We start from the raw sequence: 18571 nt of genomic DNA, 5'->3' as shown, positions 1-18571 counted from the left end.
TTTTAAAATTGCACAGTTTAAAGTCATGCTTGAAGCAACCACCACCCAGTAAAGCTGAGGGACTAAATGGCCCTGCCAGTTTTGATCCCAATGGCAAAACCAGAGAATTACAGAATGGAGTCATGGAAAATCCTGAGTTGAAAAGGACACATAATGATCAGAGTCCAACTCTGATCTACACAGGATACCTCAACGATCCCACCATGTCCCCAAGAGCATTGCCTAAATGCTCCTTGAGCCCTGGCAGCTTTGGGGCTGTGCCCACTGCCCTGGGGAGCCTGTTCAGTGCCCAACCACCCTCTGGGGAAAGAACCTTTTCCTGATACCCAACCTAAACCTCCCCTGACACAGCTCCAGCTGTTCCCTCAAGCCCTGTCCTTGGTCACCAGAGAGGACGAGGCTGCAGGCTGGGATGAGGTCTCCCCTCAGTCTCCTCCAGCCTCTCCTCACATGGCTTCCCCTCCAGAACCTTCACCACCACTTCCATGGCCCTCTGGTCACTCTTTAATACCTTCACAACCTTACATTATAGCACCCAAAACCGCACACGTTACTCGAGGTAAAATTTAAGCTACCTGTTCGTATTCCTCTTGAACTCTACTTCCATAAACAGAGCGTGGAAATATAGATATAAAAGTCCTCTCAAACCCAAGACTGGGGGGTGGGGGGGGAAAGGGAGGTGAGAAGCATAACAAACAGCAGTTCAAGCCCAGAGTTTTTCATTTCAATACCTGCCCTGACAGCTTGATTTGTGCAGCTGCAGGAGAAAGCTGTAGACACTCAAACACGGGCTGAGCCATTCACGTATTAAATCTGCTCTTCCCGGGAAAGAGACCTGTTCAAGGGAAGCTCAACAGTGCTTGACACCCCCTCCAAACCGCTGACAGCGAGAGGAGAGAGCGAGACTTGTCAATAAATCTTGCTCTTCACTTTGTTCCGCTGATACAATTAAGCCATTTGCAGAGCACAAGCTCGGTGCTCCAAATACCCTCTAGGTAAATATTTTCCATTCCAAACATGCCGCTGTTTGTACCATCTGTTGGGCTCTGTCTGCTCTCAGTTGCTTGATGTTAGTTAACACAGACAAGCTATTTATTAAATTCCAGGAAGAATAGCTTTGCTTCAACAAAAGCCTTTACCTTCAGGTGTTTGGTGGGTGTTTTTTGACACAGCTTTAAAGCCAAGACACCTGATAAAATGGAGCAGCAGTGCTGAGAGCAAGCCGGGAGTGCAATATGGCTACACAACCCCTGCCACCACTATCTGGCAGATGCCCCTGGTCTTGCCCAGGCACCAGGAGTGGTGAGCATCCAAGGTACCTGCTGCTGTTTCCATCACAGCCCAGCTCTTCAGGCAAGTTCATACATGGCAAGGCAGGGCAGGGATTCACCAAGTGGTAGCTGACACCCTGAAACCACCTGGGCTGCAGGATAAAGCCCAGAATTGGAATCAGCATCAGTGAAAGTAGAACGAGCAACCTCCGAGTTTATCCAGGGATAAACACCTGCCATTGGCACGGAGCGAGGAAAACTGCCTTCTGCACTCCTGCCCAGCAGCTCACCCAAACGCCCTGAAAATGCACAGACCCAGTTTTTCCTCACACCAGCAACCCACAGGGTTCACCAAAGCATGGGCACAAACACTTTGATAGCAGCAATAGTGTGGCAGCAGGAGCAGGGCAGTGACTGCCCCCCCCATGCCAGGCACTGCTGAGGCTGCACCTCGAATCCTGGGGTCAATTTGGGGTCCCTCATGACAAGACAGACATTGAGGGGCTGGAGTGAGTCCAGAGAAGGGTCTGGAGCAGCAGGAGTGGCTGAGGGAGCCGGGGGGGCTCAGCCTGGAGAAAAGGAGGCTCAGGGGCGACCTTCTGCCTCTCTGCAACTCCCTGACATCGGGAGGGGGCGTCAGGCTCTGCTCCCAGGGAACAAGGGACAGGACAAGGGGAAACTGAATCAAGATGCACTAAGGGAGGTTTAATTTGGATATTAGGAATAATTTCTTCACTGAAAGAGTTGCCCAGCACTAGAACAGGCTGCCCAGGGCAGTGGTGAAGACCCCGTCCCTGGAGGGATTTAAAAGACATCTAAATGTGGCATTTGGGGACATGTGTTAGTGGTGGTCTTGGCAGTGCTGGGAGAACAGTTGGACTCAATCTTAAAGGTCTTCTCCAACCTAAATGATTCTGTGGTTCTACATTGTTCACCCCTGGAAAGTCTTAGGAAACCAAAACATTTCTTGCAGCATTTGTGAGGGGATACTATTTGGGATAAAAGCTGGCACCTGTTGGGGCCAGCAGAAAATGCCCTTGGCTCCACCACACTCCAAAAACTGCAAGTTTTCCGTTAAAATCACCAGCTTCTAACACACACACACCCCTATTGTCCCTGAAGTCAGAAGATAAGTAATCTTTACTTTCTTCCAAAGTGCCTGGAAAGGATCAAAGGTTTCTTTCTTCCAGTAGGAGAGGACTCTGGGGCAGGACTCTCGGCATTACTCAGCAAGTCTGCACCTTCCCATCGCTGTTTCCAAGGAGTCCCTGAGGCTTCCCCGGCTCATGTACAGACGTGCCCTGCCCACACCACCATGAACTATTTGAGAGGCATTTAAACACCAGAGCAGCGAGCTCAGGCTTTTTTGGGTCAAGCATTTCCCCTTTCCCTGCCCTCCACGCAAGCAGAGCCCAGATCTGATGTTTGCTCTTCGACCTCCACTCGCTTTCATGCACAGAGGGAACTGGGAAGTGATACTTCTCAAATTAGGGAGGTTAAAAAAAAAAAAAAGAAAGATCACAGAACCTTCTCAAAATAACATTACAAACAAGAGCCCAACCTAGCAGACTTATGGCCGAGGCTGAGTTTAGGTTACCAGTCTGAGCAGCAGCTCCACACGTGTAGTTTTCGAGCATCAAAGGGGTCTCCCGTAACAGGAACCCATCCAGCAGCACGAGCCAGGTGCAGATCCAAGCCAGGGCTCTTGGGTCAGCCAGGTACGAGCACTAAACACACACAACCACACCTCAAGTCTGCCTGTGCCCAGCACCTGGATGTGAGGGAGGAATCGGGCCAGGCCTGTTTTGTTCTCCCCATCAGCTGTCTGGGCAGTTGACAGAGGTTTGTACAAGCCAAGTTGCTGTGACACCCCATGGCAGCTCGGGTTTATCACACACAAAAGCCATTTACACAAGTTTAAAGCCACTGTGCACCCTAACAAAGGCCCTGGGACAGCTGCCGTGGTCTACTGTATAAACAGACATTCAGAGTTTAATCTTCACCTCAGATCCACAGGAAGCCTCAGAGAGAGCAGGTACCATTCCCTGGAGCCAGGGGTAGGTATGATACAACAGCTCTGATGCTGAGCCTGGCTGAGTTTGCTCAGGGGCTTGCCACGGCTCCTTCAGCTCACACAGCACCCTTCCCTAGGATTTGGCGATTTTGGCATTACCAGGGGTTTGGCATTACCATCACAAGTGTTTGCACGTCCTCCAGCTGGGGTCACAAAGCTACCCCTCACCCACCTTGCACCCTGCTCCATTTGCTGACATAACCACATGCAGCATCATTCCCGAAGTCAGCAGTGCCAGAACAAGGCCAGGTGAAGGGGCTCAGCTGTGAGGGTATCAGAGTGTCTCACTCTAACACAACTTAATCCTTTTCTGATGCAGGAGAAAGTTGCATTACCATAAGTATATTCATTCTGAGACTTCTGCACCTACCCCTGCCGTGCTCTATTACTTTAACTCAGTTAAAACAAGCCCTACAGCACCCACAGCAATTATGCATTTGACCACTCTCTAGTGACAAATAAGGCAGAGCCCCAAATTCCAAGCAAAACAAAAAAAAGGAAATACTGAAGATCACCTCTTGAGAAAATCAGGGCTGTTACAGTCCTTTCATCTCCTGACATCCAACTGCAAGCATGGAAGGAAATTCCTCCCTGTGAGGGTGGTGAGGTCCTGGCACAGGTTGCCCAGAGAAGCTGTGGCTGCCCCATCCTTGGAAGCGTCCAAGGCCAGGTTGGACGGGGTTTGGAGCAACCTGGGCTAGTGGAAGGTGTCCCTGCCCATGGCAGGGGGTTGGAACTCAATGATCTTCAAGGTCCCTTCCAACCCAAATCATTCTGTGATTCTGTGACTGAGGAAAGCAGGTATGAGCAGTAGCTTCTCAATGCTCAAATTCCTCTCATACTTCCACAGCAATGTGCAAAGAGAAAACAACCAGAATGAAACCTTTTCCCTGTCCCAGTGTAGACAACGAACGTAACTACACAAATATACATTCCTGTATTATGCATTTGTGTTTATCTTAAAAAAAAAAAGATTTTTAAACAAGAGGAGACAGAAACAAAAGAAGAAAAGGTCTTTGGTCCAGCTTTTTTTTTTTTTTCCCCTTAGATTCTGTGAAAGTATGAATGGCATCCCAGTGCTGGGAGGCTAATGCTCATTCAAGAAAAAAAAAAAAAAAAACAAAAAACAAAACCTCAGGTTTTTATATGCAAGAGCTGCAAATAGCCAGGGAAAAGACCTGTGTGTATTATTACAAGCCTATGCATCCCAGGAGAGGTAAAATCACCTCTCTGTGCCCCTCCCACAGCCCCACCAATGCCGATTTTTCTCAGGCTGCCTGGCAGGAGCAGCACCACTGCCCATCCTCACCTCCCTGGGCAGGCACCAGCTGTCCTGGGCTCTGAATCCAGGGCAAAGCAGATCTCCTCGGTGCCAGAATGACAGGAAAACCAGGACAGATTGCTAAAGAGGACGGCATGTTGTTTATGGGCTGCGTTTCTGAAGTTTGGACGTACCTAAGAAGAAAGCCACCTTAATTTATTGCTCGAATCTCCAGATTTCTACCCAACTCTGCCCTCAGCCACAGCGGTCAGACAACATTCTAGCCTGTTCACTTGAATTTTTCCTGACACACAACAAAGTTTTAGACCTACCCCTTTATTCTGTGGGTCTCCAGACAGCCTGGTGCTAAAGCTTTTCTCCGAATTCCTCACCAAAGCAGCAGCAACCAAGAAGCAAAAAAAGAAAAACCAGCCTTGCAGAGTGAGCAAATCACTCAGAGAGACTTAAGCAGGTCTGCAGAGTCGAATTTATTAACCTTTGTACCCCCACACCCCGAGGGAGCAGAGGCTGCCAAAGCTATCCCACAACCGAGCCACCAACAGCCCAACAGGGTCACACCGGTGCTTCCACCGAGTTCCCACCCACGCTGAACGAGGTCCCGCAGGAGCTCAGGGAAGTGGGAGCACGTGTGCACCGAGGTGATGGCACAGGAGGAGGACAAGAAACCTCGAGATAAATGAACTTGGAACGCGTCACCGACGCCTTCCTGCAAGGATATGTTGAATTCAGGGTAAGAACATTAACCCCGTCCGCATCAGAATTTCTTTCCACCGCAAAAATAAGTCGGGCAAAGATATTCTTAGTCCCAACACCATAAAAACGGCTTTATCCGGGCTTATTTTTAAATGTGTATTTAAGGGATGGGAATGGAATTCTTTCTGCCAGCAAAGACAGGTATCAACCCAAGAGAATCTATTTAGCTTCAGACTCCTTAACCAGACAAGATCTGACTGAAATATGTGCCCCTGTCCTTTACCCTGTTGCGAAAGGAACAAAAGAAGAGGAAATGACTAACCAAGGCAGCAGCACATTAATATATTTTGGTATGTGGAAAGGGAAAAATTGTAGCTGGTATTTTTAACATTCCCATCAGGGGAACGAACTGCCATAAGCACACCAGTCGCTGCAGAGGCTCAGCAGCTCCCAGGAGGGGAAAACAAAAAGGAGAAGGAAAAAAAAAAAAAAAAGTGGAATTCTGTCCCAAAGAGGAGTTTTGTGTTTTCCATTTCCCAGCATGAGCTCTGCTGGAATGACAGCCCGGAAAGGAGGCATGGCTGGGGCCAACAGCGATATATCTAAGTGATAACAGGTGCACTTTGACTGAACTGTAGGGAAAACCCAGCCTGGAAAGGTGTTATGGAGGGAAAAGGTGAGAGTTTCTCAGAGCTCTGCCACCAGCAGACAACTCTGCAAGTCCCATCCCAGCTCTGCTGGGTGCCCTCATCCACAGGCTGATAAGAGACAGGGGAAGAGAAGTATCTGTGTCTGGAGTGGCATCTGACAAGGCACAGCTCATCTACCTGCCACAGAGCACAACTCCATCCCTCCCAAGTTTAATTCCCCCAAACTCCTCCAATTCCTTGCACGTGCAAAGGGGCCAGGCTGCCAACAAACCCCTGCACCTTCATGTCTTTCCCTGCAGTTACTTTGCCACTGCACCCACACGAGCCACGCCACTGGTGTCCCAGTACAGCTGGAGCTGACAGCTGGTTTTTAATCCCCCTGGGCACCCACAGTAACAGGGCAGAAGCCTGAAGGACTGGTGTGATAAACCCAAAATTCCAGCTTCCAAGCCCTTTCCCAAAAGGGCTCAAACCCAATCAATCTGCCACCAGCCTGCCAGTCATTTGTGCAGCGGGATGGCACAGCACAAAAGCACCGCTCGCTCAGGAAGAGGAGCTGGATCACTGCCTGCCTGTCCAGCTCCAATTGTTCCCACACTTCATAATTAAGGGCTACAATTCGCCCTTCTTCCAATGCCAAACCCCAAAAGACACGTAACAAAACCAACTGCAATCGCTCAGATACCCCCTCCCCGAGCTCCAGCACTGGTGTATGCAAAGAGATAGAGACAAACTACCATTTCATGTTCTTGCTGAGGGATTTGTGCTCAGCCACCCCCCTAACACAGCCAGAAGCCTGAAGCTTAAGCAGGCCTTTACCCTGATATCACAAAATGACAACCCTGGTCATTCCACCACCAAGATTTTCCCATTATTTCTGTTCAGTGTGCTGTTTGACACAGTTGCACAAAGAGATTGGACCACTGACAAAAAAAAAAAAAAAAAAAGGGCTTCGTTAACCTCTGGGTGACTCGACAATCCCATTGTTAAACAGCAGTGGACAAAAGGAGAAGCCGACAGCAGACGGATGCTCTCATCTATCTGAATTCCTGGAGGAAAATTAGATTGACCTGCGCTGGGAACAAGTTAAAGGAGAGTTGTTAACTCGCACAGGGAAATCAAAAATCTTCACTGACTGTGAATCGCATCAGATCTGGATGCTTTCATGTGGCTTCTTCTCACTACCTGGAGTTTTAAGATGTTACTTATTGCACACATTATGTGTAAGCAGTTGAGTGGTTTGAGATGTCTCTAAAGAGAAAACGTGCGATTGCTTCATCAAAATTACTGTAGATGGGGCAGAGACGTAGCTAAATGAGAGCATCAGGAAGCAGCGAGTGAGACAGGAATTGCTGCACCCCATCATCAGGCTGGGTCTCGGTAATTCTTCAGCTGGAAAGGGAGAGAAATAAGCAGGGGAGATTTTTCTCCCTCCTCACCACATACAGGATAATAAAAGAATGGGGTGAGGGAAGCATCCACTAGTTAAACAACACAAGTTCACAGAGTGATGATAAATTTTCAGATACACCAAGGGTTTAAAACTCAGGGGTATGCAGTTAATTCTCAACCCTAAGATTTTACAGGGGCAGCTTCAGCTTAGGCTGGATGACAAGAGGAATGAGGACTCAACATACAGAAGTCAGAGTTCCTGTAAGTTGACAAACGCATCATAAATAGAATCAGCATCAACATGCACAGCACAGCCACCAAACTAGGATTCAGGGAGTGCTACGAGCCTCCCAGGGTGGAACTGTGGGCTCCTCCTCAGCCTACACAGCTGGGCACGCACTGCATCAGCATGCCTCGTTCTGCTTTTAATACTCTATAGCCACAGTGGTGGGTCAGAAAGACATAAAACCCTTGGGAAATCCAGCCAGGCTTGAGCAGGCATTACGTGCCACCCTCCCTTCCCCTGTGCACGTACAGCTCCAGATGCTCTGAGCTACACCCAAGGAACAGGGGCCGTGCCCAGCCGAGCGGCTTCCTCCGCTCCCACCTTGCAGGGCGGGGCTGAAGCCAGAGGACAATGCTGGCATGGGAACAAATGGGCAGCAATGACTGCATTTTGGCTGCACTTCGGGGGAAAAATGCTCTCAGCCCTCGATCCAAGGAGCTGCTCGGTGCTGCAGTGGTGAATCTGCAGCCTCCTGACAGAGCAGGGGCACTGTGTTTTATTTCACCTGGCCACGCTCACCGCCGCACCGAGCCAGAGATGAGCCAGAGCCCAGGGCTGCAGGGAACACGCTCTAACTGATGCAAGAGGCCACCCACCACTCTTTTGCTAGTGGCAATCAATGAGTTTTAATCCATAGCCACATTAGGAACGACACCTCCAAAGAGTTTTATTTCAACTGTGCATTAAATTTAAAATCATTTGCCAGCTTAAAGCATTGTTCACGCTCTATTTATAAACCCTTCAAAAGCAGGGGATGTTCAGAGGTGTGCTCAGGACTGAACTGGGAGCTTCTGCTGCTGATGGGCTTCCTACAACACTGATACTCTGACTTTCTGCTCCAGCACAAGTTTGTACCAGCTGAGGGATGATAATTTTCCCACCACCAAGACTTCCACAACAGATATGAGATAGCTTTGAATGCTCCATAGCAAAGCTGTCCTTCAACGTTTATCCTAAAGGATGTTATCACAGAGGCACAAAGACAGCACCTGCATATCCAAGCCAGATCCCTCACGCTGGAGAACACGGTGCTGTTAATACTCTTAAGAATAAAGTTTCAGAATGGTTCAGGAACAAAAGAGGCTTTAGAAGCAATCCCTACAACACAAGTTATTACCCTAGTTCATTTCAAGGCATAAACTGCCCCATGAGCTGGGACTTTCAACTCAATTTAAAAAGCACAACATGAAGTTTAAGAAATTGCTGCTGAACTGTGGTCCTTTGCCTGCTGAGACAGGTGAAGTGTTAAGGTCTCTCTCTGCTCTGCTTTGAGACACTGCACGTAGCCCATTTATCAAGGGCAACACTAAGAGCTCCCCTCATCATCCACCCAAAACACCTCCTGCACCAAAACAGGGACCTCACTGGCTACAGTTCCACAGAGATGCCATCCCTTCATCTTCCACACCAAGGATGTGTGCTCCTAAACAGCAGCACCACATGTTCCTCTCCCTAAGTTTTCTTTTCACCTTGTTCACCTCTCTGTGCTGCACTGAACAGTCTGCTGAAGGTACTCACAGGTAAAGAAATGATGCACAGGTGGAGTCATCTCAAGGTTTCATCACACAGCTCCTGTAGATTTGGGCAGGTAGCTTAAGAAGGTCACACGTGTTCAGGAACCAGTGCAGTATTTTGGTAGACCCCAAGGCAATATTTGCACTTTGTCTTACCCAGAGTAGGAGATCAGGCTGTGACCCACGCTGTGACCCCAGATACTGTACAATATTGGGAGTTAAATGACATCACACAAGAACCCCCAAAAGATGTGTTCAAAGTGCATCTCTGAGGGCTTCCTGGTCCTTTCCACTTGTGGCCATAAAGACCAAACTTGCAGAAGCTTCCTAAAGGGGCTGAAAACAGTGAAATGCATATTTGAAGAGTTTTGAGTTCAAGTCAATAACCCATCATCCCAGAGCTCTCCCCCAAAAACCACCTCCTAACACACGTACACCCCCCCACCCCAACACACTGCGCTTTACAGATCAGCACGGTGCTGATCTGAGCTCAAGAACATGCCTGGTTGTTAAAAATGTTCAGCAACAGAAACCCAAAGTAATTGAGGTCATTTCTCTCACGCTTCTCTGGGTTCTCACTCCCTTTGCTTTGCTGTCCCACAACCTGCTCCTCCTTTGGCTTGAGAGGATTGAACAAACACTTCACTGCAACCACACAGATCTAAACTTACTTGCCTCCAACTTAAGTTACAACTCAAACCACTACTCCAGTAGCCTGTAATGGGGAGCAGGGATTAAGAAATCCACTTAGAAATAGGTACACACCAGACCTGAAGCCAAGAAATTCTTCTTCTGGCACGTAAACAGCGAGAAAAAAAAAAAAAGGTAAAAACTTGGGAGATCGAGGGTGGGGGTCTGAAAAGGCAGGCTTGTAATGGAAACATCTGACCAAGAATTTTCACAAGCCTTTAAAACTTCTGAAACCCAACCCCTTTTGCTGGCACTTCTCACATGCCTCAGACTGCAGACCGTGTTATGCAAGTTGTAATTGTGCCTCCACAGCCCTCCCTCCCACCCACGGCGCTCCACACCTCGCCGGATCCGTGTGCTGAAGCGCAGCGGGGAGGAGGAGTGTACCTGTTCCTCCCACACCTGGCCTGCTGCACTGCCACCTGTGCAGAGAAAGCCCTGGCCTTGTGGTACACCTCGAACCAGGCTCTGAACTCCTTAAAAGCTGCTTAAGAAAAAAAATCTGGTTTTACATACACACACTAAGCTGTGAAAAGGGTTCACTAAATTTAGCACGCAACCCAATCCTGGGGGTAAGTGTAGCACAGGCTGTAGATATGGAAGTGACCTTAGCTGAAGGTAACAAGGGAGAACTGTCAGTATTCCTACTGAGCTGCCGTGGGAAAGCCCAGGGAACCCAATAAAACCCTTTAACACAACCTCCGTAAATCCTCCCTGCAGCTTGGTGGTTTCCAAGGCTTTGAGGTGCCACCTCTACCTCTCTTCTGAACAATGCTGCTCGCTGTCCATGCTGGGACACACTTGGGAGGAACCTTCTCAGCACACACAGTCCTTCTTAAACTTGGAGAAGTGAAGTTTGATGGACCTCCACCACCACTACCTTAAACACAAAACCAGAAGCATGAAGGGAAAAAGCAGCACAGCCCTTTATCAGTCCATCACAGCTGGAGCCAGCAGGTATTTAACAAGGCAAAGGTCAGCAGGTGTGACTCCATTTTCTGCCAGGTTCCAGCACTACACCCTGGAGAACCACAGACACTGCCCGGTCCCAGAGGAGGATGCACCAAATCTCCCTGAAGAACAGACCCTGAGATAGCTCCGTTGGTCAGAGCACTGGTACTAATAACACCAACCCTGGAGTTATCCCCACACGGGCTTAAGGGATGGACTTGATGATCCTTGTGGGTCCCAACTCAGAATATCCTGTGATTCTGTGAAGTTAAAGGAGGGAGAGGAGTTCCCTCCTAGCCCTGAGGGAAAGATTCCTTCCCTAAACTCTGATCCCTTCCCAGATCTGAAAATGCCCTGAGAAATATCCGTCAGGTATGAGCTGCTGTAGCCAATGTGATGCTCTGGGGTACACCTGGAGCTGAAGCAGGGAGGGGCAGAAGAGATGCTGCCACTGGTTTCATGGACCTGTTTCGGGTCCACGCACAGCATGGCATTGAGGAAAAGACAATGCCCACATGAAAGCCAAGCTGGGATGTCCCCATGGAACATAAGCAGTGACTGAGGGGACAAAGCAGCGTGAAACATCAGAACAGCCTTTCAAACCAGTTTGGGAGGTAGGAAGCAATATCATTTTCTGGGGCCAGGCTTGGCCTCCAACCCACACTGCAGCAGAGGCTCTGAAAGGAAGATGCAGTTGGGAACAGTTTGGGTTGCCTCAGGAAAGCAGTTTTATATCATATCAAAGAATGGTTTGGGTTGGAAGGGACCTTAGAGCTCATCTAGTTCCACCCACCTGACATGGGCAGGGACACCTTCCACTTGGTTGCTCCAAGCCCTGTCCAACCTGGCCTTGGACACTTCCAGGGATGGGGCAGCCACAGCTTCTCTGGGCAACCTGTGCCAGGGCCTCCCCACCCTCGGGAGGGCAAAAAATCTCCTTCAAAGATCTAATCTAAATCTCTTCCAGTTTAAACCCATTCTCCCTTATCCTATCACTATCTGCTCACGTAGCTCACCCCGCAGACGACTGCCAGGGGGACAGGTCACAGACGGGACCAAGAGAGGGGCCTGCTGGTGACCTCTTGGCACCTTCACCTGCAGGTGCTTGGCTTTCCCTTCTGTACAACGGGAAGGTAAGTCCCATGCAAGAGCCTGGCAGTGGCACAGGGTCTGATGGAGAAAGATCGCTGGGAGCCAAATGCAAGCCACCAGCTTTAAACACTCCTGCTGCCCAGCACTCCCATTCACTTCCTCCCATAAACTGGGCTTTTTTCTTTGTACTTCTCTGAAAAGTACAGACTTTTTCAACTTAAAACCTCACAGCAAACAGGCTGAGGGGAAAAAAGAAAAAAAAAAGTAGTTGTGGCCAGCGGTTGGATCAAACCAGCAATAGCAAAATTAGGAGCTGACTGATACTACAGGCTCTCTTATCAGTCAGTCACAATCCGGTCCAATCCCAGCGAGCTCCCTGAAGAGCTGCACCTTGTGCAATAGCTTAGTCATCATCTTCCTTGACAGCCACACACTTGCAAACAGATTACGAGTCCACTCACATTTTCCCATGAAAAATTTTCCCCTCCACCCTGCCACAAGCAGCACTGGAGCAGAGTGGTGCCAGCCCAGAGCAGGGAGCTCGTCCCTTGCAGGGGAGGAGATAATGCTTTTATCTTCCAGACTCAACAACTTCCTTCCTGCAGTGGCAGGCAGACAAAAGACACCTCTTCACACCACAGACAGGAATGAGATGTACTAAAATTTGTCACAACCCTGAAATAAAATACCCTGCTTACCGTTTTCAGCCCATAGGGGAGGGTGTAAAGCAGAGTTAAGCCAGCATTTCTTCTAGCGAGAAACTCTTGCAGGGTGGGATTTGGAAGCGAAAGAATAAGGAGCCCAAAATAACTCGGTTTGAGTTCAGATTGCTCTGGCAGCTAAACAAAAGTTGATAACGCTGGACTGAGGTACTTCCCCTCCGCAGGATTGTTTTTGGAAGGACCATGAATCACGGGCATAAATATACCAGGCTTTGAGAGCCTTCAGCACCCACGTAATTCTGAACTCCAGCTTTACTTTCCCCCGGGTCATTCCACACACGCTCGGTGAGCTTGACACCAGGCAGGCTGAGAAGGTCTGAGCTGCTCAATTAATAGGTGCGATCCCAAAACCAAAAAACTCACGTTTTGCTGCGTAACATCAACACACCTCTTCCCAGAAAGAGCCCTCCCTGATGTTCCATGAGCCATCCAACTACATACAACTTGAAGGAAACCAGGAGTTTTTGCTCTGTTTCCTCAACTTTACGGCATAAAAGGGCTTAAAGATGTTTCCTGCAGCAGGGGAGCTGCTGGCGATGCAGCGGCTGCTCTCCAGCAGGGCAGTGATTTGCAGGACTGCCTGGCTGCAAGGCAGATCCAGACAGGGAAGCCAGGAGCGAGGGTGTCCAATGGGAAAGATTAAAAAAAAAACAAACCTGAAAGAAGTGCTGCTTTCTGTGCTCTGCCACCACCGAAAACCCGGCACACCTGACAGCGACCGCAGCTGTTAATGCCAGCAGAGAGCAACGCCACTTACAATAGGGGTTATCAGTGCAAGAAAATGAGTAGCTTGCCCACATGACTAATTCACAGACACTTTCTCCAAGTTATAATGCAGCCTAAGTGATGCACAAGCAAAGATGAGCTTGCATTGGAAAAATTAAAAAAGAAAAAGGGAAGGAATTACTTCTTCTCTTCAAGTTACCCCACAAACCTTACAGCTCCTGTCCCTCCCCTCTGCCTCCCACTCCACACACACTGCACAGCAAAACTCAAGGCTTGAAGCACCTAAACTACTTCTTTGCAGGATATAGTTGTGAGGAGACAACATTCTTTATTTGTGTTTGAGTCAGAGAAGAAGCTTTACAGAGTTTTCACGTGCGTACATGCAGACACTGTTTCTCTTTTTCCTTGTTTTCTACAATATCTGAGAGACTTTAAATTAAAAAAAACCAACACACCACCTTTAGTTAAATTGGAAGCATTAAAAAGGATCATGAGATTTGCATTCTTCAGCACCTCAGATTATTACAGTTTCCACTGCTGTGGCTTCCTCTTCCAACTCCCCATCAAGTTTCAATTAAAGAATCCTCATATATGAGTGGGCATTTCTTGTACCGAGACACTGGAGCATCCAGGCCAACAAGATGCCAATGCAGCAGAATTTATGCACTCCCAGGAGATCCCAGTTTAATTCTGCTGTATGGAGAGAGGCTGCACCAAGCCTGCCCTCTGCCCAGGACCTATATTTAGGGACTGAGCTGACCCGACAGTGCCCCCGTAAGCTCATTTATCGAGATTCACTTATTCATTCTAATATAATCTAATTAGACTGCAGCAGCCCTGTACACAGGCACGGCAGTGACCAGGGGAGGACAAGTTCAAACCCAGGGAACATGGCCCAGGTGCTACTTAATTCTCACATTGAGGGGGAAAAAACCCTGCAGAGGAATGACGGGAATTGCAGATGGCTGGGTACAGTCTTCCTGCTCGGAGCAGCACCTGGATCCACTCTGCTTCTCCCCTCCACCAGCTGAAAACCAATTCCTTAACTGGAAGAAGCAGCAGCAGAGTCCAGATCAACGCACTTACCGATGCAAGGGCTGCTGCTCCTGCTCTGAAATCGCTGCAAATGGGGAAAAAAAAAAAAAAAAAAAAAAGCAGGAATTTGAGTCTCTCAGGCAGTGCCCACGCCAGCAGGCACAGATGTGTTCCCAAACTACAGACCACAGGCACCAGCCTGGAGAAAGTGCCAACAAGTCCACATTGTAAGGAAAGACTTTAAAGGCTCCACTCTGGCAAGAAATAGGAAGTTCTCAAAGCTCCCAAGTGTCCCCTCTCCTGTGACCAGCTGCAGTTCAGGCATGCGAACAGGAAGAAGCTTTTACATTTCTAAAAACATAAATAAATACTATTTTCTTTTTTTTTTTTTAAAGGCCTTCATGTGTTTAATCTGCTTGGACATCTTGTATAACGATGAGAGGAGAAACAGATTCCTAGGAGTCATGGGCTGGTAACTCTCCAATCTATCATCTCCATAGTTTATGCACAGTCATTAACAAGAAATGATTTGCCTGGGACAGATTTAGTCCAGCAACTCCCTGTCTCGTTAACCTGAAACAATCACCCAAGGAATGTCAAAAAGTTGGAGAGCTTGGTGCAGCGAGCGGCCCCCTCCGAAATATTCATTTTTTTTTTTAATTTAAAAATAGTCCAATCCTGCTGCTTTGCCAACTCAGAGCAGGAAGCTTAAGAGCCAAAGCACAGATGCATAAAATTCCCTTTATGTCAAAAAGGTTTTGATGGGCAAAGGCAAAAGGTTGTCATTGACAAGGAAATCCTGAGAATATCGATAAGAGAACAACACGAGGAGACTTAAAGACTTTGACTTGTTTAACCTGTCAAAACAAGGGGTCAAGAGGGGATCTGATTGCTCCCTCTAATTACACCAGGGAGGGAAAACAATCATTTAAACCAAATGGAAACACTAGAAGCAAAAACAAATTGCACAAACAGGCCATAAACACTGAGAGGATGGAAATTCATCGAGACTTAGAGGAGGCTCTCTGACTGCTCTCCCGGGGGATGGGGGCAAAGAATAAACCCACAGAGTTTCACCTTAGAAGTGGCTGTGTCATGAAAGGCACCCACAGCACAGATGGGTGCTATAAATGGGGAAAACTAAACTAGATTTGGGCTCTCTTCTGCTCTCCAGTGCTGCCACAGCTTTCAGAGCTGAGGGCAGGAATGAAGAATTACCTCCTCCTGCCACTGCCTCCTGCTTCCTCCCCATCCCTCTGGGACAGCACAGAGGGCATTCACACTATTTACTCCGGCACGTAACTGGGGGATGACCAGGGAACTAAACTTGGGAGCTGAAGCCTCCCAGAGTCAATGGTGAGAGGTGGGTGTCTTGGCAGCAGCAGGGGAAGGGATTAGGAGCAACCAAGTTCGATGCTTAAAATAAAACACATGTCCTCTCCCCCACCATGTCCTCATGCTTTAAGGGTCTTGGGTGTAGATTAAATACAGTTCTGGCCATCACCTCTGAAATTTACAGGGAATTCCCGTTCCCGAGGAGTTTTGTTAGCCCTGGGGTTACAGTGCCAGCATCAAGCAATGATTTGACATTTTTGAGCCATAACCACCTCATCTCCAACAGTAAGAGGGGATGATGCAAACAAAAGCTGCTCCACAGTTTTACACCGGCTTTGAGCAAGTCTTTCCCTTTCCTTCAAGGGGTTCAAAAACAAAGTAGTCATCAGGTCTCTAACAGGGGTTTTGTGACAGCAGGGAATAAAGGATCGAAATCAAAACCTAATTGTGTTCTTCACATCCTACTGCTGCTACTTCAGAGAGCAGAAATCATCTTCTTGAGACCGGCTAAAAAAAGGAAAAAGGGAGGGGGAGAGGGGAGGGGGGAGAGGAAAAAAAGGTATTTGGTAATAACTCTACCAGAGAATGAGTGTTTCTCTCCAAACCCCAACCTTTCGCCGCTGCAGTTACACACAAAAGTTATTTTAATCACACTATGCAGAAAGCAGCATCAGCATATGAGGCAAGAGAAAAAATATGTGGTAAAGCGAGTTGCATGGCCTGTTCGCGGGCAGAAATTACAGCGCAGTTATAGGGAAGAGGTCCACGAGGCAGAGAAACACTTCCAGCCCGAGCCAAACTGCAGGACCACAGCAATCCACTGGGATAACAGCGAGGAAGGTATCTGAGGGGAGGTGGAACATGGAAACTGGATCCCTTTTTAACTTCTGCAGCAATCAGCTCGGACTTCCCAGAGAGGGATTTTTTGCCTTGTCATAGGTAAAGAGATGTCAAACAAAACTTTTCAGTTGTGTCTACTAAATACCAGTCGTGTTGTTGGACAGGGGCAGCAATGGCAAGAGTAAAAAAAGTGGGGGGTGGGGAGGGGGAAGATAATTTTAAACAGAAAGGAGCCCCAGCAGGACACTGAGCTCTGTTCCTCTTCTACAAAGCAAGAAATGATCTTTGAGGTTTCCAAACAATGACCTCAAAATACACAGCAGAGCTTTCGCTGGGGAGGGGGGAGGGTGATGTGGAAAAAAGGTTATAAATGACAAAACCAAGGCACACGAGTATATGCCACTGTCTAATGCAGAATAGATGCTACGTTATTCTTAATAACCACCTACTTAAAACACTTCATCCATTGACATCAGCCGGGTACAAAAGACTAACCCTTGCCACCTTAACTTTTCTCCCCTTCTCAAATAACCTGCACACCAGAGGAAGGGAGTAACCTGTGGGTAAAGGAGTAAAGAAGAAGGGGCGAGGGAGGGAATCAACACCTCCAGGGTTAACACAGCCGCACACAACCCATACCGGGGGCCAGACCGAAGGGCACGGGTAACCTTGAAAAAAATAAAATAAAATAAAACAAACCACCCCTTGCCACCACCACCACCCCACGACGATGGGAAGCAGCATTAAAAACCAGCACAGGCACCCAGCCCGCTCCGATGGAGCGCAGCGCTCATCCCAGCTCGCACGGCCAACCCGGCCGCCGCAGCGCCCTCCCCGGGGGCTCCCACCTTCGCCACGCCTGCAAGTCTGGAAGTCACATTTTTTGGGGGGAAGGGACAGAGGGGTAGATTCCGGCACGGCGGGCACCCCACGCCGCGGACCGCGCGAACACACCGAGGACACGGCGCCTTTTCCCCCCCGCTCAACTCCGCTCCGCGGGGATGCGCTCGGGAGGCGCCGGAGCCAACCCCCCCGCCTCCATCCGGAGCCCTCCGGAGCCTCCCGGCCCCGCGGCAGCGGCTCCTCGCCGGCCCAGGACCGCGCCCCGGTTCCCCCCCGGACCCTCCCTGCCGGGCCGCAGCCCCGGGCCCGCCGCGGCCTGTGCCCGCCGCCCCTCGCCGGAGGCCCCGGGCGGGCCCCCCTTCCCCCCGGTGCGGGACTCACCGAGCCGGCGGCGGGCAGGGCCGTGCCGGGCCGTGTCGGCGGGGACGGAGCGGGCAGTGGAACCGGGAGCGGCCGGTGTGGGTGTCTGCGCGGCGCGGGCGGCAGGAAGGGGAGGAGGCGGCCCCGCACGTCCGCCGCGCCCGCGGCCGCCCCCCCGCGTTAAAGGCACCGGCACCGCCCCGCACGGGGAACCCCCGGCACGGCACGGCACGGCACGGCACGGCACGGCACGGCACGGCACGGCACGGCACGGCACAGCCGAGCAGGGCGGCCCCCAGGGGCTGTCCCCGTGTGTGGGGGCATCGCGGCCCGTGCGCCGCGGAGGAGACCCCACGGAGGGCCCCGCCTGGGGGTCCCGCTCACGGAGCTCCCCGTGCCGGGGGCTTCCCTCGCGTGTTCCTGAGGTTCGCCCCCACCCAGACATCCCGGGAGTCTCCCCGAGCACTGACGGGAAACACCCGCCCTGACCTCCCCATAGGGCCCCCACTCGTGGGCAGGGATCACCCCCACACACCTCCCCCCGCGTGGGGATCCCCAGGGATTTCCTCACCCAGACCCCATCCATGGACAGGTATCACCCATCCAGACATCTCATACACAGGAACACCCAGGGATCTCTTCACCCACGGACAGGGATCACCCTCCCAGACCTCCCCCATGCAGGAATTCCATCCCCCCCAGAGCTCCCCACGCAGGGATTCTTCACCTATTCCTGAGGTTCATCCACCCAGACAACTCACGTGTGGAAATCCCCAGGCATCTCCCCACCCTGACCCCGACCCATGGACAGGCAT

The 18571-nt window shown here is 50.0% G+C and overlaps 1 protein-coding gene across 8 annotated transcripts in view; it reads right to left on the bottom strand.

Moving 5' to 3' along the window:
- Nucleotides 1–17878, bottom strand: part of KTN1 (kinectin 1) — a 75867-nt gene extending 57989 nt beyond the window's left edge. For 6 of the 8 annotated variants that reach the window (XM_050335453.1, XM_050335455.1, XM_050335456.1 and 3 more), the window contains exon 1: nucleotides 17774–17877. The gene's annotated coding sequence lies outside the window, so the exon portion shown is untranslated. Of the gene's footprint in view, nucleotides 1–17773 lie in introns of all 8 variants that reach the window. The other 2 variants (XM_050335451.1, XM_050335454.1) reach the window with 1 other exon arrangement.
- Nucleotides 17879–18571: the final 693 nt, after the last annotated feature.

Source organism: Myiozetetes cayanensis, unplaced genomic scaffold (genome assembly GCF_022539395.1).
Source record: "Myiozetetes cayanensis isolate MyiCay16 unplaced genomic scaffold, myiCay2020 scf6-25, whole genome shotgun sequence".
Classification (NCBI taxonomy): domain Eukaryota; kingdom Metazoa; phylum Chordata; class Aves; order Passeriformes; family Tyrannidae; genus Myiozetetes; species Myiozetetes cayanensis.
This window is presented reverse-complemented; position numbering and strand designations above follow the sequence as displayed.